The 27,775-nt window shown below is 47.6% G+C and overlaps 1 long non-coding RNA gene across 1 annotated transcript in view; it reads right to left on the minus strand.

Moving 5' to 3' along the window:
- Positions 1–5,633: 5,633 nt before the first annotated feature.
- Positions 5,634–27,775, minus strand: part of LOC138667509 (uncharacterized) — a 147,755-nt gene continuing 125,613 nt past the window's right edge. The window contains exon 5 of the long non-coding RNA XR_011318798.1: positions 5,634–5,826. This is a non-coding gene — a long non-coding RNA (uncharacterized lncRNA). The remainder of the gene's footprint in view (positions 5,827–27,775) is intronic.

Raw genomic sequence — 27,775 nt, forward strand, 5'->3', positions numbered from 1 at the left:
GGTACCCGGGGGGATACATTGGGGGGTTAATTGAAAGTAGTGGACAACCCCTTTAATGTCACCTTGCTATTGTAAGGTGACATTAAGCCAGGTTAATAATGGAGAGGCGTCTTATTAATCCAATAGCACGAAATGGTTAATAAAACACACACGTTATTAAAAAGTATTTTAATGAAATAAAGACACATGGTGTTTTAATATTTTATTATGCTCTAATTCACCTGAAGACCCTTGTCACCTGAAACAAAGTAAAAAAAAAACAAACAACAATATTCCATACTTTCAGTCGTTACAGTCTTGTCCCACGCTGTAAATCCATCTGAAGGGATTAGATCATTTTACACCCAGGAGCTCTGCTAATGCAGCTGTGCTCCTGACTGTAAAACTTGGTGAATGAATGGAATGCAGGGGAATGTAGTTACCTCGAGTCACGGTGATGCGCCCTCTGCTGGATGAACTCATGAACTCGAGCCTGGGAACTTTTCAGAATATTTTCCCACGCTCGAGTTCATATGAGTTCATCCAGCAGAGGGCGCATCACCGTGACTCGAGGTAACTACAGTACATTCCCCTGCATTCCATTCATTCACCAAGTTTTACAGTCAGGAGCACCGCTGCATTAGCAGAGCTCCTGGGTGTAAAATGATTTAACCCCTTCAGATGGATTTACAGCGTGGGACCACACTGTAACGACAGAAGGTATGGAATATTGTTGTTTGGTTTTTTTAACTTTGCTTCAGGTGACAAGGGTCTTCAGGTGGATTAAGAGTATAATAAAATATTAAAACACCATGTGTCTTTATTTCATTAAAATACTTTTTAATAATGTGTGTGTGTTTTATTAACCATTTCGTACTATTGGATTAATAATGGATAGGTGTCATAATTGACGCCTCTCCATTATTAACCTGGCTTAATGTCACCTTACAATAGCAAGGTGACATTAACCCTTTATTACCCCATATCCCACCGCTACACGGGAATGGGAAGAGAGAGGCTAAGTGCCAGAATAGGCGCATCTTCCATATGTGCCTTTTCTGGGGTGGCTAGGGGCAGATGTTTTTAGCCAGGGGGGGGCAATAACCATGGTCCCTCTCTAGGCTATTAATATCTGCCTTCAGTCACTGGCTTTCCCACTCTGGCGGAAAAAATTGCGCGGGAGCCCACGCCAATTTTTTCTGGGATTTAACCCTTTAATTTAATTGCTAGATACCCCAAATTTGACACAAAGACACTTCTTACATTACTAAAGAGGAATATGTAATAAAAGAAGGGATATGAGAGGGTTTACTGTATGTAAACCATGTCTCATATCCTGTCGGGTTTGTGAAGGAGATAGCAAAAGCCGGCAATTGAATTACCGGCTTTTCTGCTATCTAGCGCTGTATGAAATATAAATATGTGTCTCACTGACATATATCTAATATATAATTGCCTAGAATACTACTTCCTGCAATTTGTGCCAACTTCCGTGGCTTTGTCCGGAGCTAATGTCCTGAGCTAATGTCCGGAGCTAATGTCCGGAGATAAGTGACGTCAACAGTGTCCAGTGTCTGATTGGTTGCCGCCTGCTGCGAGCGACCAATCAGAAACGTGCCGTACTGTGACACACTCCGCCCGCCATTTTGGTGTGATTTTTGAATTTTTACCTCACAGCAAGTTTCTACTGCGTGGAGGCGGGCCCAGTGACGTTGCTCTTCAAGCTCCTGCCGAATTTCGTCAAAAAAATGATAATACCATTTACCAAAACTATATATATTTAGTTGTGAAGTGGTTCAGTGACATTTTCACACCAATTTTGAACTTTTGTTTGCTGTTTTCTCCATATACTGCCTATTATTTTTGTTCTTTCTTACTATTATTTATTAATTGTATTATTCTTACATTTGAATAAATAAAGTATATATGGATTCTAGACTCCCGATTCTTTAGAATCGGGCTGCCATCTAGTATATATATATTTAGACTGTATATGTGTTTTTAATAATTTTTGAGGCCATGGATCCATTCTATGTCCGTTTTGCAAGCCGGCGAGAAAATCTCGCCGTACGGATGCCATACGGATGCGAGGAAATCGCATCCTCGCACTGCACATGGATCACTGTTTTGTAAACATTTGTGCTATTCTCGTCCGTGTAAAACGGACCGTATTTTTATACGTTGTGTGTGTCCCCGGCCTTACGCGCTTGAGTCTGCTGCCTAGGTTCGAAGTCCTCCCAGTTGTCCACAACGATGAAGCATACTTGCTCCCAGAGCCGACGGGTGATAAATTAATCAGCATGGCTGCAGTCAGCCATGTTCCACAGCGGGTCCCGCTTGCGTATCTCTTCGATGAGGCGGTCCACATCAAGGCCCCCTTCCTCACCATCCGAGTCGGAAGCACGCTGTGAAGACTTAAAAAATAATCAAAACAAAAAAATTAAACTGATATCCACATCTAATATTAAAAAAAAAATTGTGCTTAAAATGCTCAATTTCTGCTGTCCACATTTTCATACACCTTTTATTTAAACAAATATACCCTCAACCAACTCTGTATTGCATGTTGTGTGTTCCAGTTTTACATAAACCACACTGTAAAATTTACCTTTGTGAAATGATACTACGTACAGTTTTAGGATAAATTTTTATTTGCTTTTTTTTGTTTTTTTATTTTTTTTTACATCACAAGTAGGAGCTACACTGCTCTTTATTTTAAATACAAGTACATTAAATGCAAATTTTGTTCCCCCCCAAAAAAAGGAACACAATTTCACACACACATGCCACACACACAAACACACCGCCATCACACACACACACGCAACACACCACACAGACACTCCGCAGAACTTTGTTTAAAATACATGTAAAGTTGTAAAAAAAAAAGCCTGGACACACAGACACGCAGCACACACCCACACCGCCATTATACACATGCCGCACACACACACACACCGCATTTTACATACACACGCCGCACACATGCCATACTGCTTTGTTGGAAATACATGACAGTAATTAAAAAACTAAACTCCCACGGCTGGACACACACACACACAAAAATATAAAAACACTGGCAGGAGTCACGCTGGCTGGCAGGATGCTGGCTGGCAGGCTTCTAGCTGGCTGGTAGTCCTCTGGCTGGCAGGCCTCTTGCTGGCTGGTATTCGGCTGGATGGCAGTCATCTTGCTGGCTTTTTTTTTTTTTTTTTTTTACACGTGAATATTTTTTTTTTTTTACTTTATAACATTGCCACGGGGGGGCATCATGTTATAGGGTCAGATCGCTGATCTGACACTTTGCAGAGCACTGTGTCAGATCAGCGATCTGACATGCAGGGCTGCAGGCTTACCAGCGCTTGCTCTGAGCAGGCGCTGGTAAGCCATCTCACTGCAGGACTCGGATGTAGCCCCGCGGCCGTTTTGGATCCGGTGCCTGCAGGGAGGAGATGCTTGGTACAAGGTGAGCACATCGCCTTGTACCGAGGGTCTCAGGAAAGCCCGCAGGGAGCCCCCTCCCTGCGCGATGCTTCCCTGTACCGCCGGAACGCTGCGATCATGTTTGATCGCAGTGTTCCGGGGGTTAATGTGCCAGGGGAAGTCTGACAGCTCCTGGCACATAGTGCTGGATGTCAGCTGACACTCGGCCGTGCTCCCCCCGTGAGCGCGGCCAATCGCATATGACGTACTATCCCGTCACTGGGAATTAAGGTCACCTTGACGGGATAGTACGTCATATGGGATTAATGGGTTAAACACAATTTAGCCAGTTCTACACTGTACACTTTAGTAGAAGTTAGGCTACTTTCACACTGGCGTTTTTTGCAATACGTCGCAGTGCGTCGTTTATGGCAAAAAACGCATCCTGCAAAGTTGTTTGCAGGATGCGTTTTTGCCCCATAGATTAACATTAGCGACGCATTGCCACACGTAGCAACCGTCGTGCGACGATTGCGCCGTGTTGTGGCGGACCGCCGGGAGCAAAAAACGTTAAATGTAATGTTTTTTTGCTGCCGACGGACCGCTTTTTCCGACCACGCATGCGCGTCCGGAACTCCGCCCCCACCTCCCCGCCCTTCACAATGGGGCAGCGGATGCGCCGGAGAAATGCATCCGCTGCACCCGTTGTGCGGCGCATCAAACGCTAGCGTCGGAATCTCGGCCTGACGCATTGCGACGGGCAGATTCCGACGCTAGTGTGAAGTAGCGTTATTCTAAGTTCCACAGTATAAAGGATGCCTATTGTAGATTTTATATTAAGCAGTTGTGTGATACACTGAATTTTTGTGCCCTCCATGGCCACACATAAATGTGGGCGAATGAGGAGGGCATCACATACAGTATATGTATCCTATATGGTGCACAGACAGAGGCAAATGTGGAAATGCATGGTATGCTTCTGCCTGGGAGTAAATCAACTTGTTATCTACATGTGACAGTTTTATTTATTTTCATCCTGAGCAGCAAATGTTCTTTCTATTAACCCTCATGTGGATGCTCATGTAAGCTTTACCTATGTAGCCACTTAGATTTCTCAGCAATAGGAGCACAGTACTTATGAATGCTCTACTCTAGACCTGGGTAAATATCAACCCAAGGGCCACATCAGGCCCTCTGGCTGTTCCAGTCCGGCCTGTGGACTGAGACAGCCAAAGGACTGAAACAGTGGTCCACGGGCCGCACCATGCCCTCACTCGCCCATCCGCAGCCGCCCGCTGGCACCACTATCTGCATTCTCTGAAGGCAGGCAGCGGTGAATAGTGTACATTGGTGAGGACAGGGTCACCAGTTTCATCTTTCACCAATCAGTATGTGAGACAGCAGGCATGAAAATGTAATTTCATCACGCTGCTGAGACTCGGTGCACAGGAGCAGTGAGCCAGGGGAACAGGAGGGACGTGAGTATGTGTTCGTTTTGTTTCATGTGTATGAGATATTTGAATGTATGTAGGAGTCTATGTGGGGCTCACACTGTATGTATGGAGGCTAAGTGTGGGACTCAAACTGAATATTGGAGGGGGCTCACATTGTATATAGTGAGGTTATGTGGGGCACATGCTGTATATCAGAGCGTATATGGGGAACATGCTGTATATCAGAGGCTATGTGGGGCTCATGCTGTATATATGGAGGCTATGTGGGTTTCATTGATTATATAGGAGATTTTATAGGGCTTATGCTGAGTAGCGGGAGGCTATGTGGGGGCTTGCACAGTATATAGGGAAGCTATGTGGGGGCTCATGCTGTACATAGGGAGACTGAGGGCTTGCGCTGTATACCGAGAGGCTATAGGGGGCTTGCTCAGTATATATGGAGGCTATGTGGGGGCTTTCACAGTTGTGAGGCAGTGACCGGTGTCATATGCGAGGGTCGCTATGTATCCCCCAAGATGTGCTTAGAAGCATATTAGATCCGCTGGAGTGCCCTGTGCTCACAGCAGGTTGCCTGTGAGACACAGGGAAGAATAAAAGTGAGTGTGAACTGGGTCAAGTTATTTGTCCCAGAAAATATTCAGGAAAACCCGGTATGGGCTTTTATTTTGAAACGGACTGCAGGAAGGTAGTGGGGCCCATGGCCCATGGCCATAGAATCTGGAGGAAAGAAAAAAAAAACCCTGCAAGAGAGTTTGGGTGTGTCAGTCTGGTCTGGGAGTCAGACCTAGCAGGAGGCTTATGAGGAGCTCCTTCCGTGTGGAGCAACACGGGCCAGGCAGAGCCTGAAAAGCCTGACACCCCAGTGTACACAGTGGTGTAGTACGTTCACGGCAACGGTTGTGAACTGTTGTTTTCTTCCCGGCTGCATACCGAAGGACTTGTTTGCTTTCTTTTCCGGTTTGTGAGTATGCTGTGAAATAAACAAGACTTTATTTGAACTTTATATGGGTCACTGCCTATTCACTGCACAGCAAGGACATCGCTACATCACACAGTATATATGGGAGCTATAGTGGGGCTTGCACTGTATACAGCGAGGCTATGTGAGGGCTTGCACAGTATATAGGGAGGTTATGTGTGGCTCGCACAGTATACAGGGAGGCTATGTGGGGGTTCGCGCTGAACATAGAGAGGTTACTTGGGGGCTCGCGCTATGTATAGCGAGGCTATGTGAGGGTTCGCGCTGTATAAAGCGAGGCTATATGGGGGCTCTGTATATAGGAGTCTGTGCAGGTTCACACTGTATATAGGAGTCAATATATTGGAGGCTATGTGGCTGCTCATACTGTATATTGGAGGCTCCTACTGTATATTGGATGCGATGGGTATAGCCTGCGCAGTAGCATTTATCGGAACACCGATAGACGCTATTGCACAGGTGCAGCTGGCACCATCTTTCAAAACAATTTTTTTTCCTCTAGCAAAATGGCTCTCGCGGTGCCTATGCAGTAGTTTCTGTCATGTTCTATATTACGCTACTGTGCAGGTGCGACCGGCGCCATTTTGAGGAAAATTTTTTTTTTTTCTCAGCAAATTTGTCATTAAATAAAATGGATATATGGATATTACAGATCCAGTCATACTACAGCGCACGTGCTGGCGCTGATGCCTGCATTATGAATGGAATTTTTTCCAAACAATAAGATATACAATATATAAAATAGGGAGCAGGTCACTGAGGGAACATTGAGGGATCAGTGACCTGTCATAAGCCATACATATGCATATGTAAGGAGAGCGCCACATAAAGACCCCCAGAGCACTAGAATCTCGTTAACTGAGAACAAAAAAGGATTAAACAGCCACAGGATGAATTTCATCAACCAAGGTATCATTTTAATCAGTATAACACCAACCTGACAGTTTCTGTAGGTTACTCAGCACAATCCTACTGACATGGATATCTAGTGTTGCTGATCATACTGACTGCAGCCTATAAGATGCACGTAAATTTTAGGCCGGGGTCACACTTGCCTGTGCAGTGCGAGAAACTCCCAGGAGTCTCTCGCATCAATACCCGGCACTCAGCTGCATAGAAATACATCCCAGCCTTAGAAAGATGTTATCTTGTTAACCCATTAATGCCCGGGTCATTTTCGTTTTTTGCGTTTTCGTTTTTTTCTACCCTATTTCCCTGAGCCATAACTTTTTTATGTTTGTCAATATGGCCATGTGAGGGCTTGTTTTTTTTTGTGGGACAAGTTGTACTTCTGAACAACACCATTGGTTTTAACATGTCGTATACTGGAAAACTCTGTGCTGTCAAATTGCAAAAAAGTGCAATTCCACAGTTGTTTTTTTCACTACATGCTAAAAGGGACCTAACATGATGATTCTGCAGGTCATTATGAGTTCACACCAAACATGTATAGGTTCTTTTTTTTAAATGGTGAAAAAAAAATTTAAAACTTGTTACAAAAAAAAAATCGCCATTTTCCAAGACCTACAGTGTTTCCATTTTTCGTGATTTTGGGGCTGGGTGAGGACTTATTTTTTGCGTGCCAAGTTGACGTTTTTATTGATACAATTTTGGTGTACATACGTGGCGACCCTGGGGTCCAGGCGCCACAGAGTTAATGCACCTCACCCAGAAGTGTGGTATCCCACTCTCAGGTAAGGAGGGAGCACTACCCCGGACTCTAACACATCCAACACACACCAGTTCAGTCAGGGCATCTGGGTGTACACTTAGAGAGGATGGCCTCATCCCAGTCTGGAGAGGGTAACTAGGTAGAGGGTGTTGGTGGAGTGAGTAGTTAGTGGAAGAACTAATTAGGAGGGAAAGTTAGGCAGATTGTGAGAGGAGCTGAATGGAGTAAGACGTGCAGAAAGAGGCTCCCTGTCAGAGGGAGTCTGAGAAGAGATTGTGAGAGAAGTGGAGCTGAGCAGACGCACAGGTCTGCAGCTCCTGACAGCCTGAAGAGAGAAATGAGAGGGAGAGATTGAAGGAAGCTCCCAGAAGGAGTCCTAGGGGCACGGGAAATGCAGAAGACATCCATGAGGCCCGTATCCAGACGTGGAGGGACTAGGTCAGAGCTAGGGGACCAGCCCCAACTTAGTGGAATACTTCAAGTTCAGCTAAGAAACCAGAGGCTGTGGCTTTTGCAAGAAGCACAACCACATCCACCCATACTTCGCCGAAAAGGCAGCTGTATAGAATCCAGGGAACTCAGAGAATGTCGCACGACCAGGTTCTTGGCTGCTGTCTTAGGACACTGTGGGTAAGGCACTGGGCAGGAGAAGAGGAAAGCCAGTTTAGTGAGACGGCCAGAGAAAGGCATACGAAAGGTGTCCTGGAAAGGTGCATCCCAATTTGCCTGGTGAAACGAATAGAAGCGGAGGCACAGGTAGTGAAGTTTACATTCGTTGGAACCTCGGGACCTCGGTCCGGGGGGCTCCAAAGCGGGCGTGACTACTGAGCCCCAGGCACCCTTGGCAAAACCATTTGTACAGCGTCAGAATGGAATGCCGGGGGGCAGGGGTGCTACCTTCAGTTAGACCCCAGATATGTGGCAGCTGTCCCAGCAGGACAGACTGACAACCAGGGTTAACAGATGTCGTGGAGCTGACAAAGTTGGTACTGGCATTATCCAGAGGTACGGATGGCTGAATGGCGGGACGTGACGGAACTGGCGTACACAGAACGGTCGTCGTCCAGGATAGCTGGGTGAAAGGTAGCTGATAGTCTGCGGAGACAAACAGTGTAAGCGGAGCAGTGGCAGAACACTTCAGAAGCTAAAGCACACGTTAGCCGAAACCGGAAGCTAGCAACAGAGGACACTTGTTGCTCTGCCACCCTGCCTATGGCGGAGGGGCTAGAAATAGTACTTACTAACACGCCATTGGTCAGAAGTACTTTTTGAAAAATGCGCGCTGTGTCTTTAAGAGTCCGGGAGAGCGCGCACAACCTAAACACTCTATCTGAGGACCTGCTGGCCGTGCGGCAGGAAGCAGGGGGAAGAAAGGAAGCGGGCTGCAGCAGGATGGCGCAGGGCCAGCACAGAGGGAGTCCTGCCATTACCCCGCAAAGGTCCGGGACCGGGTGTAAGAGTATCCCCCTCTTTACGCCCCATCTTTTTCAGGCCTGCATAGAATATTTCCAGTAGGAGAGGGGCCTGAATATTATTTTTAGGCTCCCATGACCTCTCCTCGAGACCAAAGCACGTCCAATCCATCAAATAATAGGTCTTACTCCTTACTTTCTTAGTGGCCAAGATACTTTCTACCTCAAAGACATCTTCCTCACTGACGGGATCAGATGTGGAACCTGGGTCCTTAATGAAGGACCTCAAAACTACTGGTTTGAGGAGGGACCAGGGCCGGCTCCAGGTTTTCATGGACCCTGGGCGAAAGAGTCCCGTGGGCCCCTTTAACACATACCACAATTCATAATGCATGGATACGGCAGAGAAATATAGGTATAGTACAATGCCAAAGATTTCACTTACTACTTACATTACATGAGTGATATCTATTGTGCATTCTACATTAGCTCAGAAACCGGACAGTATAGTCCTCTATACAGAATAATAAGCCCCATATATTGCATACAGTATAATGGCCCCATACAGTGCTCCATACAGTATAATTGGCACCGCATAGTCCTCTATACAGAATAATGAGCCCCATATATTGCTCCAAACAGAATAATGAGCCCAATATTATGCTCCATACAGAATAATGAGCCTCATATAATGCTTCATACAGTATAATGGGCACCACAGAGTGCTCCATACAGAATGAGCTTCATATATTGCTCCATACGGAATTGACCCCATATAATGCTCCATACAGTATAGTGAGCCACATATAATTCTCCATACAGTATATGATGGGCCCCATCTATTGCTCCATATACAATGGGCCTCATATAATGCTCCATACAGTATATGATCGGCCCCGTACAGTATACTGAGTCCCATATATTGCTCCATACAGAATGGGCCCCATATGATGCTCCATACAGAATGGACCCCATATAATACTCCTTACAGAATGGGTCCCATATAATGCTCCAAAAATAATTGGCCCCATAAGATGCTCCATGTATAATGGGCCCCATATAATGCTCCATATATAATTGGCCATATAAAATGCTCCATATATAATTAGTCCCATAAGATGCTTCATATATTATTGGCCCCATATACTGCTCCATATTGAATTGGCCCCATAAGATGCCCCATATTCAATTGGCCCCATATAATGCTCCCTATAGAATTGGCTTCATAAGATGCTCCCTATATTATTGGCCCCATAAGACACTCCATATAGAATTAGCCCCATATATTGTTCCAAATATTTAAAAAAAAAAAAAAAGAAATACTCACCTCTCGTTGTTTGACGCTGCTCGGCTCTGGACTCCTCAGCAGCGGCGTCTTCCTGCTCTCTGTGCTGCGACTGCTCAGTCAGAGGGCGCGCACTGGTGACGTCATCGCGCCCTCTGACCTGAACGTCACAGTCAGAGGATGGAAGACGCTGCAGCGCTGGAACCGGGAGAGGTAAGTATCGCAAGTGTCCGGGCCGGGAGCATGTGGGCTCAGGGCCCCGGCACTTGCCTGGGGGCGTCGGGTGCTGACGCCGGCCCTGGGAGGGACACATGGAAAGAGTTATATGAAGAAGAAAGAGCAGCATCCATACCAGGTGATGTCAATCCAAAAAAGTTCTTTATTCCGCCATGATAAAAGTACTTTTATCATGGCGGAATAAAGAACTTTTTTGGATTGACATCACCTGGTATGGATGCTGCTCTTTCTTCTTCATATACGTTTTTGTCCGATTGGATCCTTGGATTTTGGAGCGTGCATCCTTTGTCTGAGTGCTGATGGTTGACCTCGTTGTACATGGAAAGAGTTAGGCACATGTAAAGAAGCAGGCAATTTCAATTTGTACGAGACTGCGTTGATCTGTTTCAAGACTTCAAAAGGACCAATGAAGCGGGGACCCAGTTTGTAGGAGGGCGCCTTCAGATGGATGTACTTGGAGGAGAGCCACACCTTATCTCCGGGCCGAAAGATTGGAGCATCCAGGCGTCTCTTGTCGGCATGCCTCTTCATACGTTATGAGGCCTTCTCCAAAGCGACCTTAGTGTCGCTCAACACTTTCGAGAATTCCACTGTAAATGTGTCAGCTGCAGGAATGCCTGAAGACCCAAAGATGGGAAGAGGGATCCTGGGTTGGAGTCCAAACACAATCTGAAAGGGAGATCTTCCTGGGGATTCACTTACTTGATTGTTATACGAGAATTCCGCTCAAGGCAGAAACTTGACCCAGTCATCATGATGCGCATTGACGAAGTGACGCAGGAATCCGGTCAAGATTTGATTGATCCTCTCTACTTGTCCAGTGAATTGACGGTGGTATGCAAAAGAAAAGAAAATTCCATTTCCGCTTTCACTAATTTACAAACCGCTCTCCAAAACTTAGAGGTGAACTGGACGCCCTTGTCGGACACAATTTGGAGAGGAAACCCATGAAGACGGAAGACGTGCTGTATGAAATGGTCAGTGAACTCAGGAGCAGACGGAAGACCGGGTAATGGAATGAAGTGGGCCATCTTCGAGAAGCGATCCACCACTACCCAGAAAATGGAAGAGATGGAAAGATCCGTAATGAAGTCCATTGCGATGTGCTGCCAGGGAGCTGAAGGAATAGAAAGAGGTAATAGCTGCCCGGAGGGCAGAAGTTTAGCAGTCTTGTTGCGGGCACACGAAGGACAGGCTGCGACATATTCCAGGATATCTTTGCCCATGGTGGGCCACCAGTGGTAATGGGAGATGAGTTGCACAGTCTTTTTCTGACCAGTGTGGCCTGCCAATTTGGAAGAGTGGCCCACCGGAGGACACGACTCCTGTCCGAAGTGGGCACGAGAGTTTTTCCCGGGGGAAGCCGAGCAAGATTAACTGAGGCTATGGGCACCAACCTGGATGGCTCGATGATGTGCTGCGGTTCTTCCTCAGAATCAGGATGCAGGAACGCTCTAGAGAGTGTATCAACTTTATCATTCTTGTCAGCTGGACGAAAATGGAGGACAAAATTAAATCGGGCAAAAATCAAGGCCCAGCGGGCCTGACAGGGATTCAGCCTCTGAGTGGTTTGGAGATAAGCAAGGTTTTTATGATCAGTGAAGATGACAACCTGATGGACTGCTCCCTCGAGGAGATGTTGAGCAGAGCCAACTTGATTGCCAATAATTCTCGATCTCCCTCGGAATAGTTCCTTTCAGAAGTGGAAAAAACCTTTGAGAAAAAAACACAGGTGACCACACGCCCGGTAGATGACTTCTGGGTGAGAACCCCTCCAGCACCTATGGAGGAAGTGTCAACCTCAAGCTATATTTGCTTATCTGAGTCCGGTCGATGGAGAACAGGTGCGTAAGAGGAAGCCTGTTTTAGGCTACTTTCACACTAGCGTTTTCTGCAATCCGTCACAATGCATCGTTTTGCAGAAAAAATGCGTCCTGCAAAAGTGCTTGCAGGATGCGTTTTTTCCCCATAGACTTGTATTGACGGCGCATTTGCGACGGATTGCCACACGTCGCATCCGTCGAGCGGATGCGTCGTGCTTCTGCGGACCGTCGGGATCAAAAAACGCTACATGTAACGTTTTTTGCTCCTGACGGACCGCTTTTTCCGACCGCGCATGCGCGGCCGGAACTCCGCCCCCACCTCCCCGCACCTTACAATGGGGCAGCGGATGCGCCGGAGAAATGCATCCGCTGCCTCCATTGTGCAATGCGCTAAACGCTAGCGTCGGAATCTCTCCCCGACGCATTGCGACGGGGAGATTCCGACGCTAGTGTGAAAGAAGCCTTAGAGAAACAAAGGTTTCCTCTGACTTGGGATTCCAATCCTTGGCGTTTGCGCCTTTCCGAGTCAAAGCCAAGATGGGTGCCACTTGGGTAGAGAAGTGTGGAGTGAATAGACGTTAGTAGTTGGCGAATCCCCAGAACCGTTTTATGGCTTTCAGCCCAGATGGACAAGGCCACTTAAGGACGCTAACACCTTCTCCGGATCCATCTTCAACCCTGTGGACTAAACTTTATAACCGAGGAAAGGCAAAGAGGATTGTTCAGAGAGGCACTTTTCAAATTTGGCATAAAGTCTGTTCTCCCTAAGTCTTTGTAAAACTTGACATACTTGCCTCCGGTGTGAGTCTAAGGCTATGTGCACACGTTCAGGATTTCTTGCAGAAAATTCCTGAGAAAAAAACGGACATTTTCTGCAAGAAATCCGCAAGAAATCTGCATGCGGTTTTTGCCGCGGTTTTACCGCAGTTTTTTTTCCAGACATTTCCCAATGCATTTTGTAGTGGGAAATCCGCAAAAACCCGCAAAATTAATGAACATGCTGCGGTTTTTACCGCGATGCGTTTTTTTTTCGCGGAAAAAAACGCATCATGTGCACAAAACATGCGGAATTCATTCTAAATGATGGGATGCTTATTGTATGCATTTTTTTTGCGGTTTTATAGCGTTTTTATCGGGAAAAACGTGAAAAAAATGCAACGTGTGCACACAGCCTAAGTCTGCAGAGAAGATCATGATATCGTCCAAGTAAACAACACAAGAAGAGTGCAGATCTCTGAAAATGTCATTTACGAATTCCTGGAAAACTATGGGTGCATTACGTAGGCAAAACGGCATTACCAGGTATTCGTAGTGTCCATCCCGGATGTTAAAAGTTGTTTTCCACTTGTCTCCTTTACGTATACGAATCAGGTTGTATGCCCCTCTGAGATCCAGTTTAGTGAAAATCTTGGCCCCTCTGAGACGATCAAACAGCTCTGAAAACAGCGGTAACGGGTACCTGTTCTTTTCCGTGATCTGGTTCAGCCCCCTGTAATCAATACAGGGCCGTAGAGATCCATATTTTTTCTTCACGAAGAAGATTCCTGCCCCTGCCGACAAAGATTACTTTCTGATAAATCCTCTGGCCAGGTTCTCCTGGATGTAATCAGACATGGAATGGGTCTCTGCTTGAGAAAGAAGATAGAGTCTCCCTCGAGGAGGAGACGTTCCAGGGAGCAGATCAATCGGACAGTTATACGACCTGTGCAGAGGTAGTCTCTCTGCTTCCTTTTTCCCAAAGATATCAGCAAAAGCCTAGTAAGAGGAAGGTAGATCCGGCAGGGCAGTAGGGTGGACTGGAGGTGGAACAGGCTGAACAGGGATGATACACCGGTCTGAGCAGGAGTCTCCCCAGCGCAGAACCTCTCCTGTCTTCCTATTTAAGACTGGTTCATGCATCCGGAGCCAGGGTAGACCTAAGAGCAAGGGGTGAGACAAACCAGGCAACACATCAAGGAAGAGGGACGTTCCCCTCGAAACGCGTCGGGATTGGCCCCTACACATGTCCATTACATTCGGACAGGTGACGTCACCATCTAACCACGCCTCCCGCTCACCTCGCCACACTGACAGCACCACCATCGGCCGAGCTTACCGCTGAGGTACGGCGGCGAGTTCTCACGGGGGATTGCTACCTAAGGGGGGATGCTCCCATCGCCGAACACTGCAGGACAGTGGGCAATATTGCTATGTGTGAAGAAACCAGATTGTATCTTAATTACCCAGACAGCTACGTTTTTTGCAAACCAATAAGAACCGACTTTTCATTTGTATATTGGCTTGTGCATTTAAGTGTTTATGTCTGGTGGTTCAAGAAGACAGACTTGCAAACTGATACCATTTAACATACAGTAACTAGCTTGGTGACTTCTAAAGCATAGAAGTAAAGACTGTGCAAATAGATTGAGTGGTCAAGTAGTACTAGGTAATCTCATCACCATTGTTTGCCATATCTTGATGTTGAACTAAAGGTACCGTCACACTAAGCGACGCTGCAGCGATACCGACAACGATCCGGATCGCTGCAGCGTCGCTGTTTGGTCGCTGGAGAGCTGTCACACAGACAGCTCTCCAGCGACCAACGATCCCGAGGTCCCCGGTAACCAGGGTAAACATCGGGTAACTAAGCGCAGGGCCGCACTTAGTAACCCGATGTTTACCCTGGTTACCATCGTTAAAGTAAAAAAAACAAACGCTACATACTTACCTACCGCTGTCTGTCCCCGGCGCTTTGCTTCTCTGCTCTGGCTGTGAGCGCCGGGCAGCCGGAAAGCAGAGCGGTGACGTCACCGCTCTGCTTTCCGGCCGCTGTGCTCACAGCCAGAGCAGAGAAGCACAGCGCAGGGGACAGACAGCGGTAGGTAAGTATGTAGCGTTTGTTTTTTTTACTTTAACGATGGTAACCAGGGTAAACATCGGGTTACTAAGCGTGGCCCTGCGCTTAGTTACCCGATGTTTACCCTGGTTACCAGCAAAGACATCGCTGAATCGGTGTCACACACACCGATTCAGCGATGTCTGCGGGGAGTCCAGCGACGAAACAAAGTTCTGGACTTTCTTCCCCGACCAGCGACAGCACAGCAGGGGCCTGATCGTTGCTGCCTGTCACACTGGACGATATCGCTAGCCAGGACGCTGCAACGTCACGGATCGCTATCGATATCGTCTAGTGTGACGGTACCTTAAGGGTACCGTCACACAGTGGCATTTTGATCGCTACGACGGCACGATCCGTGACGCTCCAGCATCGTAACAATATCGCTCCAGCGTCGTAGACTGCTGTCACACTTTGCAATGTACGACGCTGGAGCGATAATTTCATGACGTATGTGCGATGTAGAAGCCGTTGGTTACTATGCGCACATCGTATACAATATCGTGCACACCTTTGTTACACCATGCGATCATGCCGCCACAGCGGGACACTAGACGACAAAAGAAAGTTTCAAACGATCTGCTACGACGTACGATTCTCAGCGGGGTCCCTGATCGCAGGAGCGTGTCCGACACAGCGAGATCGCTGGAACGTCACAAATCGTGCCGTCGTAGCGATCAAAATGCCACTGTGTGACGGTACCCTAAAGGACACTGGGTAATTCTAAAAATAGCTTACATGCCTTGGGTATAAAAAGACTGGGAGATCACATCCTGGGGGGTCTGAAGTAATACAGAGCTACCAGCCTGACATTCTGCAAACCTCACTACAGACAGAAGAACGGACTGCAGCCAATTCATCATGTCACCATCACGAGGGACACTGGTCTAGGATTCTATATGATACAACCTAGGGGTTTTCGGCTCCGGTTGGAAGGACACAGATCTGATCCAGTGACCATCTCTGCACCATGGATATGTTTGGAGAAAGACCGGGTTGGGACCCGCTGGTCGCCTGGTTCCATGGAGATGGTCCGATAAGACAGGTGGTGACTCGTGTCAACTGGCTTTGGATCTTGTATGGACTCTATGGACAGTTCTTGGTCATCTCCCTATGCTTGTCGTTACCCCTTCTCTGTGCGTTCTGTTATGATAAGATAATTCAGTACCACAATGGACATAGAGGTCAGAGCACATACAGTGACCTGACAATAACCCAAAAACATAGAACAAGCTCTGAGACGTGGGAACTCTGCTGACCGCAATCCCTAATCCTCTCCAACAACACTAGAGGCAGCCGTGGATTGCGCCTAACGCTCCCTATGCAACTCGGCACAGCCTGAGAAACTAGCTAGCCTGAAGATAGAAAATAAGCCTACGTTGCCTCAGAGAAATACCCCAAAGGAAAAGGCAGCCCCCACATATAATGACTGTGAGTTAAGATGAAAAGACAAACGTAGAGATGAAAAAGATTTAGCAAAGTGAGGCCCGACTTTCTGAACAGAGCGAGGATAGGAAAGGTAACTTTGCGGTCAACACAAAACCCTACAAAAACCACGCAAAGGGGGCAAAAAGACCCTCCGTACCGAACTAACGGCACGGAGGTACACCCTCTGCGTCCCAGAGCTTCCAGCAAGCAGGAAAAAACAAATAGACAAGCTGGACAGAAAAAACAGCAAACAAAATAGCAAAGCAGAACTTAGCTATGCAGAGCAGCAGGCCACAGGAACGATCCAGGAGGAAACAGGTCCAATACTAGAACATTGACTGGAGGCCAGGATCAAAGCACCAGGTGGAGTTAAATAGAGCAGCACCTAACGACTTCACCACATCATCTGAGGAAGGAAACTCAGAAGCCGCAGTACCACTTTCCTCCACCAACGGAAGCTCACAGAGAGAATCAGCCGAAGTACCACTTGTGACCACAGGAGGGAGCTCTGCCACAGAATTCACAACAGCGTTCATCCACAGATGGAGTAGCGACCCTGGGAGCTCTGACATCATGTCAACTGGCTCTGAACCTTGTATGGACTCTATGGACAGTTCTTGGTCATCTCCCTATGCTTGTCGCTGCCCCTTCTCTGTGCGTTCATCCACAGATGGAGTAGCGACCCTGGGAGCTCTGATATCATGTCAACTGGCTTTGGACCTTGTATGGACTCTATGGGCAGTTCTTGGTCATCTCCCTATGCTTGTCGTTACCCCTTCTCTGTGCGTTCATCCACAGATGGAGTAGCGACCCTGGGAGCTCTGACATCGTGTCATACTAGAAATACGTGGAGACGCAGTGATATTTTATATGCGCCCATGTACCCATACAATTCCAGGCATGTTGGGAATGCTCTGCTTGCTATTGTGTGCTGTGGTTCAATAAAGTATTGCCGCACTGTTTTACCTTAACCCTGTGTTGTCTGTGTAGTGTATTGCCCACTGGGAGATAGAGCGGGCGTTCAGTGGTATGAGCCGTGGTCCATGCAGTCTTGCTAAAGACAACCGAGCCAGCGGACAAGAGCACACACTGACCCCGCTTCTCCGTAATACTGGTGGCAGCAGTGGGACACTACTCAGCCCGGTGGAACTGGGGGAGCTGCAGGGGACTGGTGTTCTCACACACCATCCAGGGCTCCACAACAAGGGAGGTATACAGAAAGACCCAGCAGACCATTGATGAGGCATGCACAGCAGATTTCGGATGCCACTACATCCAACCCCACCAAATCAGCCTTGGGAAGAGGACCAGAGTGGCTATATGATCTCAACAAGAAATGGAAACTACAAGAGATGTTCCAGCTTCAACGGATTGAAAAGAATTTAATGCAGGAGCTACGAAATGTGGAGGAAGCCATGCGTGGACCCAATGGATACCAGTTGTTACTCTTCAATTACGTATGGAGTTTGTTTTTTCGTAAGGAGCATATGGAATATGCTCTAAGGAAACTGGATGATCGGAAGCCTATCATGTCTGGTTAATTAAGATGGGGAGGAATGTGAAGAAACCAGATTGTATCTTAATTACCCAGACAGCTACGTTTTTGCAAACCAATAAGGATACCGTCACACATAACGATATCGTTAACGATATCGTTGCTTTTTGTAATGTAGCAACGATATCGTTAACTAAATCGTTATGTGTGACAGCGACCAACGATCAGGCCCCTGCTGGGAGATCGTTGGTCGCTGGGGAAAGTCCAGCACTTTATTTCGTCGCTGGATCTCCCGCTGACATCGCTGAATCGGCGTGTGTGACGCCGATTCAGCGATGTCATCACTGGTAACCAGGGTAAACATCAGGTTACTAAGCGCAGGGCCGCGCTTAGTAGCCCGATGTTTACCCTGGTTACCGTTGTAAATGTAAAAAAACAAACACTACATACTTACATTCCCGGTGTCTGGTCATGTCCCTCGCCTTCAGCTTCTCGCACTGACTGGTGAGCGCCGGCTGTTATGACCTGGTGGTTAGGAGCACCCGACCTGATAGTTAAACTCATACAGGACGAGCTCTGGGATGTGGGAGCTCTGCTGACCGCAAGCCCTAATCCTATCGCACACACTAAAAATAGCCGTGGAGCGCTCCTGACGCTCCCTAGGCGCCTCGTCACAGCCTCAGAGCTAGCTAGCCCTAGAGATAGAAACTAAAACCTACCTTGCCTCAGAGAAATTCCCCAAAGGAATAGGCAGCCCCCCACATATAATGACTGTGAGTAAAGATGAAAGTCACAAACGCAGAAATGAAATAGGTTTCAGCAAAGGGAGGCCAGACTTACTAAATAGACAGAGGATAGGAAAGGAATCTTTGCGGTCAGCACAAAAACCTACAAAAGACCACGCAGAGTGTGCAAAAGGGTCCTCCGCACCGACTCACGGTGCGGGGTGCCACTCTGCATTCCAGAGCTTCCAGCTAGCAAGACAAAATCAGGATAACCAGCTGGACAAAGAAACAATGAGCAAAAATAACAATAAGGAACTTAGCTTCTGCAGGAGAAGACAGGTCACAGGCAGATCCAGGAGCGAACTGAACCAATGCTAAAACATTGACAGCTGGCATGGAGTAACGATCTGAGTAAAGTTAAATAGAGAAGCCAACCAAAGGATAAACCACGTCACCTGTGTAAGGAACCTCAGAAGCAGCAGCTTCACTCATAGCCACCAGAGGGAGCCCATAGACAGAACTCGCCGAAGTACCATTCACGACCACAGGAGGGAGTTTGACAACAGAATTCACAACAGCCGGCCAGCCGTAAAGTACAGCACAGCGGTGACCCCGCTGTGACCCCCCCCCCCCATATAGGTATACTGTCTATTCAGTGCAAGTACCCTCTAAGGGTATACTAACGGAGAACCTCAAAGTGCAAATCAACATTTTGTTACTGTTATTCTTCACATGCAGGACTGTCTATTAACCCCCACGGGCTCACTGTATTTTCTTTCCTTCAATTTATTCAAAAGTGCATCATATTAAACATTTTCCTTCATCTAACTCAATCTCAACTTTATTATTATTATTATTCTCTATTTTGGCAAAGTGCAACAATTCACATCCCCTTTAAGGATTTAATTAACTCAGCGAGGTAGTGCAAAGTACCAATATTCAAGTCAATTATCAACTCTAAATTAGCTAGAATTTTCACGATGTCATCAGGAACAGTCTCTTCAAAAACCTCTTCTTGTAAAACCAGTAGGGAGCACCCTTAAGAAGATACAAACTATTTACAAGCAGTTCAGGAATCATTCACCGTCCATGATTCTACAGTTCTTTAAGGCAACAGGAAACGTTGAAATTGTGCAAAAACAAAACACAGGATCCCTTTAACAGGGGACCCATTTTAGCAATAACCTTGGTCGGGTTCAGAACTTGGAATCCTCCTTGAACTGAGGACCCCTTTATCCTTTTTACCCCCACATTATGCACATTATGGACCAGGCCAATTTTTACAATTGTGACCACTGTCCCTTTATGAGGTTACAACTCTGGAACGCTTCAACGGATCCCGGTGATTCTAAGACTGTTTTCTTGTAACATATTGTACTTCATGATAGTGGTAAAATTTCTTCGATATAACTTGCGTTTATTTGGGAAAAAAAACGGAAATTTGGCGAAAATTTTGAAAATTTCGCAATTTTCCAACTTTGAATTTTTATTCTGTTAAACCAGAGAGATATGTGACACAATATAGTTAGTAAATAACATTTCCCACATGTCTACTTTACATCAGCACAATTTTGGAAACAAAATTTTTTTTTTCTACAAAGTTATAAGGGTTAAAATTTGACCAGCAATTTCTCATTTTTACAACACAATTTAGAAAACCATTTTTTTAGGGACCACCTCACATTTGAAGTCATTTTGAGGGGTCTATATGGCAGAAAATACCCAAAAGTGACACCATTCTTAAAACTGCACCCCTCAAGGTGCGCAAAACCATATTCAAGAAGTTGATTAACCCTTCAGGTGTTTCACAGCAGCAGAAGCAACATGGAAGGAAAAAATTAACATTTTACTTTTTAGTCACAAAAATGATCTTTCAGCAATAATTTTTTTAATTTCCCAAGGGTAAAAAGATGAAATGGACCTCAAAAGTTGTTGTCCAATTTGTGCGGAGTACGCTGATACCCCACATGTGAGGGGGAACCACTTTTTGGGCGCACGGCAGGGCTCAGAAGGAAAGGAGCGCCGTTTGACATTTTCAATCTAAAATCGGCTGGAATTGAGATCGGACACCATGTCGCGTTTGGCGAGCCCCTGATATGCCTAAACAGTGGAAAACCCCCACAAGTGACCCCATTTTGGAAACTAGACCCCCTAAGGAACTTATCTAGATGTGTCGTGAGCACTTTTATCCCCCAAGTGCTTCACGAAAGTTTATAATGCCCGGGCGTGAAAATAAAAAATCCTATTTTTTCCACAAACATGATCATTTAGTCCCCAATTGTTTATTTTCTCAAGGGTAAAAGGAGAAATTGGACCCCAAAAGTTGTTGTCCAATTTGTCCTGAGTACGCCGATACCCCATATGTGGGGGGGGGACCATTATTTGGGCGCATGGCAGGGCTCAGAAGGAAAGGAGCGCCGTTTGACGTTTTCAAGCTAAAATCGGCTGGAATTGAGATCGGACGCCATGTCGCGTTTGGCGAGCCCCTGATGTGCCTAAACAGTGGAAACCCCCCACAAATGACCCCATTTTGGAAACTAGACCCCCTAAGGAACTTATCTAGATGTGTCGTGGGCACTTTTATCCCCCAAGTGCTTCACGAAAGTTTATAATGCCCGGGCGTGAAAAAAAAAACCCTATTTTTTCCCACAAAAATGATCATTTAGTCCCCAATTGTTTATTTTCCCAAGTGTAACAGGAGAAATTGGACCCCAAAAGTTGTTGTCCAATTTGTCCTGAGTACGCTGATACCCCACATGTAGGAGAAAACTACTGTTTGGTTACACTTTGGGGCTCGGAAGGGAATTGGTGACGTTTTGAAAAGCAGACTTTGATGGAATGGTACGCGGACATCATGTTCCGTTTGCAGAGCCCCTGATGTGCCTGAACAGTAGAAATCCCCCACAAGTGACCCCATTTTGGAAACTAGACCTAATTGGGAACTTATCTAGGTGTGTGGTGAGAATTTTGAACCCCCAAGTGTTTCACTTAAATTTATAACGCCCGGGCATGAAAATAAAATATCCTATTTTTTCCTACAAAAATGATCATTTAGTCCCCAATTTTTAATTTTCCCAAGTGTAACGGAAGAAATTGGACCCCAAAAGTTGTTGTCCAATTTGTCCTGAATACGCCGATACCCCACATGTGGGAAAAAATACTGTTTGGGCACACGTCGGGGCTCGGAAGGGATGTGGTGACGTTTTGGAAAGCAGACTTTGATGGAATGGTCTGCAGGCGTCATGTTCCGTTTGCAGAGCCCCTGATGTGCCCAAACAGTAAAAAAAAAAACCCACAAGTGACATTTTGTAAACTAGACCCCCAATGAACTTACATAGATGTGCCCCCTTTTTGGAACTAATCTACTGTAAAGTAAATTAGTAGTGCATGGAGGTGTGGTACAATCTGAAACAATCCTTCATACACAGGTCAGGTTTTTCGGGGCAGGTGTCGCATTGATAAATGGTGTCCTTGCGTATTCCCCTTTTGTAACACACTCGGCACCTTTTTTGCGACTGACCTCTTTTTCCAGTTTGCGGGACCACCCCCGGGAAATGCTGACCTGGTACGATACGATCACCTTCAGTTCCGGAAGTACTGGGGCCAGCTCCTTCCCTCGTGCCAAATAACAGGGCCTTAACCACTACCTCCTGGAACTGAAGGTACGACGTATCGCTGTGGAGTGCACATCGTGACAGCAGGAAAGCGTTGAGCATTGCCATTTGTACGATGTGCACGGACAGCTTTTTGTACCACACCTTGGCCTTCCTCAAAGCACTGTACGGTTGGAGGAGTTGATCGGAGAGATCAACGCCCCCCATGTTTTTGTTGTACCCCAGTACACAGTCCGGTTTGCAGACCTGTGTAGAGGTACCTCGTACAGTGCTGAGGGCACTGCCATCACCGTGTATGGTGGTCAAGAGAAGGACATCCCTCTTGTCCTTGTACTTGACCACCAGCAGGTGGTCGCTACATTGGGCTCTGCTCTCACCTTTTCTGAGCATCTGCCCAAGTAGCGTCTTTGGGAGGCCTCTCTGATTTTTGCGGACAGTACCGCAGGCTGCGGTACCTCGCGCAGAGAGGGATTTGTAGAGTGGGATGCTGGAATAAAAGTTATCGGTGTAGAGGTGATAACCTTTATCCAGCAGTGGGTGCACCAAATCCCACACGATCTTCCCACTCACTCCCAGGACAGGAGGACACTCAGGGGGTTCAATCCTGGTGTCCTTCCCTTCGTAAACTCTAAAGCTGTGGGTGTACCCTGAGCTACTCTCACACAGCTTGTAGAGTTTGATTCCGTACCTGGCCCTCTTGCTGGGCAGGTATTGACAGAATCCAAGCCGCCCCTTAAAATGAACCAAGGACTCATCCACGCAGATGTCCCTTTTGGGCACGTACACTTCACCGAACTTTTTGTTGTAGTGTTCGATGACAGGCCGAACTTTGAACAGACGGTCAAAGTTGGGGTCATCTCGTGCGAGACACTGCATTATCGTTATAATGCAGGAATTTGTGGATGGCCTCAAAACGCGTTCGGACCATGACCATTCGGAACACTGGAGTGTTGAATAAAATATCAACACTCCAATATTGCCGAACTTCTGGCTTCTTCAGGAGCCCCATATGAAGCATCAGTGTTGTGAATTCTGTGATCAAGCTCCCTCCTGTGGTCACGAGTGGTACTGCGGCTTCTGAGTTTCCTTCCTCAGGTGATGAGGTTAAGTCGTTAGGTGCTGCTCTATTTAACTCCACCTAGTGCTTTGATCCTGGCCTCCAGTCAATGTTCTAGTATTGGTCTTGCTTCCTCCTGGATCGTTCCTGTGGCCTGTCTGCTCAGCATAAGCTAAGTTCTGCTTGTGTTACTTTTTGTTGCTATATTTTCTGTCCAGCTTGTTATTTTGGTTTTTCTTGCTTGCTGGAAGCTCTGAGACGCAGAGGGAGCACCTCCGTACCGTTAGTCAGTGCCGAGGGTCTTTTTGCCCCTCTGCGTGGTTGTTTGTAGGTTTTTGTGTTGACCGCAAAGCTATCTTTCCTATCCTCGGTCTATTCAGTAAGTCGGGCCTCACTTTGCTAAATCTATTTCATCTCTGTGTTTGTGTTTTCATCTTACTCACAGTCATTATATGTGGGGGGCTGCCTTTTCCTTTGGGGAATTTCTCTGAGGCAAGGTAGGCTTATTTTTCTGTCTTCAGGCCTAGCTGGTTTCTCAGGCTGTGCCGAGTTGCATAGGGAGCATTAGGCGCAATCCACGGCTACCTCTAGTGTGGTGTGATAGGATTAGGGATTGCGGTCAGCAGAGTTCCCACGTCTCAGAGCTCGTCCTATGTTTTTTGGTTATTGTCAGGTCACTTTGTGTGCTCTGAACTTCAAGGTCCATTGTGGTTCTGAATTCCTATTCATAACACATCAGGCCCCAAAACTGCATCATTTCAACTGCGTGTACAGGAGACCAGTTAGAATATGATGAACCGGTGTTTTGCTCCAAAAATTGACGAGCGTACAAATTAGTTTGCTCCACCATGAGGTTAACAAAATCCTCAGAGAAAAAGACTTTGAAAAAGTCTATTTCTGTGAGGCCGGTGGTGTCAAACCTGATTCCTGATTCTGCCACAAAATCAGGAATCAGTGGCTCGTAATTTTCGGGGGGCGAGGTCCATACGGGGTCCAAAGAGGGGCGCGCTGGTTCATCTTCAGGAGTGGGCCCTGCCTCATCTTCATGAATGATGGGCACTTCTTCTGTCCTGCGGCGTCTGCATGGCGGTTCCGCAGGGCCGGAGGAGGAAGATGAGGAGGGGGAAGAGGATGAGGAAGAGGATGTGGAAGAATCAGAAAAATAAAGAAAAGTGGGATCCTCTCCCTCGCTATCAGTGTCGGAGGCAAGGAAAGCATATGCCTCCTCCGCTGAATAGCGCTGTTGGGACGAACGGGACATTTTTTTTGTGAGTATGGTGCTTTTGTGTACTTTATTGGGAACTATGTGTACGTGTGGGGGGATAGTGTTTGGTGAAAACTATTCTAAAAAGAAAAAGCTAAAGGAAAAAAAAAGCAAAGGGGAGAAAAAAATACATGTGAAAGAAAAGTCTAAAACAGCAGGCCCTAGCTCTGATAAGTGAACCGCGTCACTTATCAAATTTCGGCGCCTGCTGGGTTTACGAACGGGGATGTGAAAAGGGAAGGCACAGATTAGACGCAGCGGCTGGGGGAGCGCAAGGGGATGGGGGGAAAAAAAGAAAAGGCACGGATTAGACGCAGCGGCTGGGGGAGCGCACGGGGATGGGGGAAGAAAAAAAAAGAAAAGGGAAGGCACAGATTACACGCGGCGGCTGGGGGAGCGCAAGGGGATGGGGGAAAAAAAAAAAGAAAAGGCACGGATTAGACGCAGCGGCTGGGGGAGCGCACGGGGATGGGGAAAAAAAAAGAAAAGGGAAGGCGCAGATTACACGCGGCGGCTGGGGGAGCGCAAGGGGATGGGGGGAAAAAAAAAGAAAAGGCAAGGATTAGACGCAGCGGCTGGGGGAGCGCACGGGGATGGGGAAAAAAGAAAAGGGAAGGCACAGATTACACGCGGCGGCTGGGGGAGCGCAAGGGGATGGGGGAAAAGAAAAGGGAAGGCACAGATTACTCGCGGCGGCTGGGGGAGTGCAAGGGGATGGGGGAAAAAAAAAAAGAAAAGGCACGGATTAGACGCAGCGGCTGGGGGAGCGCAAGGGGATGGGGGAAAAAAAAGAAGAAAAGGCACGGATTAGACGCAGCGGCTGGGGGAGCGCAAGGGGATGGGGGGAAAAGAAAAAAGAAAAGGCACGGATTAGACGCAGCGGCTGGGGGAGCGCACGGGGATGGGGAAAAAAAAAAGAAAAGGGAAGGCACAGATTACACGCGGTGGCTGGGGGAGCGCAAGGGGATGGGGGAAAAAAAAAAGAAAAGGCACGGATTAGACGCAGCGGCTGGGGGAGCGCACGGGGATGGGGGGAAAAAAAGAAGAAAAGGCACGGATTAGACGCAGCGGCTGGGGGAGCGCACGGGGATGGGGAAAAAAAGAAAAGGGAAGGCACAGATTACACGCGGCGGCTGGGGGAGCGCAAGGGGATGGGGAAAAAAAAAAAGAAAAGGCACGGATTAGACGCAGCGGCTGGGGGAGCGCACGGGGATGGGGAAAAAAAAAGTGAGCACGAGTGTTGATAGGTGAACTGCGTCACCAATCAACGCTCGGCGGCGCTAAGGGGGTGAAAAAAAAGCGAGCACGAGTGTTGATAGGTGAACTGCGTCACCAATCAACGCTCGGCGGCTGCTAAATTTGGGCACGGATATGGCGCAAGGAGGGGGGATGGGAGAAGGGGGGATGGGAGAAGGAGGGGATGGGAGAAGGGGGGGATGGGAGAAGGGGGGATGGGAGAAGGGGGGATGAATAGAGATCGGGCCGGGATCGGGGTATCAACACTTACGGTTTGTAGTCTCTCTTCTTTCTTTTTTCTTTAGCTAGAATTGTGGTGTCACAGGCTACTGTGGCACCACAAGTCTCAGCACAGGAGGGGATCTCGCAGCGTGACCGCTCTGAAGGAATCCTCACCAAGTGTGAGGATTCCTTCAGAGCAGTTACACAGGTCAGGGGCAGGTGAGACAGGTCACAGAGCGGTCACACCGCTGCTGTGACCTGTGATTGGTGGGATCGATGATCACATCGATCCCACCAATCAAAGAAGGCCCTGGTGACGCTGGTGTTGCTATGCACCAGCCTATGATCGGAGCTCACAGCTCCGATCATAGGCAGGTCACCAGCAGGTGACCGGCAGGTCACCGGCAGGTCACCATCAGGGCACAGCGCGGTCACACCGCTGCTGTGCCCTGTGATTGGCGCAATCGACGATCACATCGATCGCGCCAATCAGACTGGAAGGATCAGGAGCCATGGCTGGGAACACGGGGCTGCAGAGCGCGCAGGTAGGCAGGACACAGCGCCGCTGTGTCCTGCGATTGGCGCGATCGATGTGATCGTCGATCGCGCCAATCAGACTTGAATGCTCCGGAGCCATGGCAGGGGATCCGGAGCCATGGCCCGGGGCTGCAGAGCGCGCAGGTACAGGCAGGGCACAGTGCGGTAACACCGCCGCTGTGCCCTGCGATTGGCGCAATCTCGATCGCGCCAATCCTGGGGGGGTTTGGGCCCATGCCTGGCATTGCCAGGCACTGGCCTAGGATCAAGTACATCCTAGGCTGGGACCTCACTGTTTCAGCCAAATTGATTGGCTGAAACAATGAGAAAGGCTGCGATTGGCTGCTCAGAATTGAGCAGCCAATCACAGCGATCGGGAGGCCGGGGGGGAAGCGACAGGCCCTAGGATGCCGACACCATCTTCCTGCAGGTAAGATGGCGTCGGAATTTTAATGCGATCACTGCGACTTAAGTCGCAGTGTCGCATTAAAGGCCATGACGTACTATTCCGTTCTTGGGAAGTAAGGCCCACCCCACATGGACGGAAAAGTACGTCTAATGGCAGAAAGGGGTTAAAACATAACCCTAGTCGGGTTTAAAGCAGCAAAAGAATGAACAACTATTTACAGTATTTTTTCGGATTTGTATGGTTCTCTTAAAGCAGATTGCAGGGCATCAGTCCATAACGAACACTTCCTGGCCTGGGAAGGTTTGTATCCGAGTTCTCATCTGATGCTATATCAACGTCATTGGTTTGGCTCTCAGGTGGGGTCAATTCATTAGCTGCCTGAGTACGGATGTCAGCTTTAGCATTAGCCACAGCAGCAGGTTCAATGGTTGTGATTATACACACAGTAGTAGTAGTGTTGGTTTGAGGATCTGCTGGTTCAGAGACCAGAGGGGTAGTGCTGTTAGTCTTAGTTGTGGCAGCAGGTGGCGCTACTGCATGTGCACATCGTTTAACGTTCTTGGCGTACCAAGCTTGCTCACATCAGTGGCGGGTATAGGTCACATTATCCCCTGGGCGCGGTTTATGACGTTTGGTCTTGTAGGTCGGC

This window comes from Ranitomeya imitator, chromosome 2 (assembly GCF_032444005.1).
Source record: "Ranitomeya imitator isolate aRanImi1 chromosome 2, aRanImi1.pri, whole genome shotgun sequence".
Lineage (NCBI taxonomy): Eukaryota > Metazoa > Chordata > Amphibia > Anura > Dendrobatidae > Ranitomeya > Ranitomeya imitator.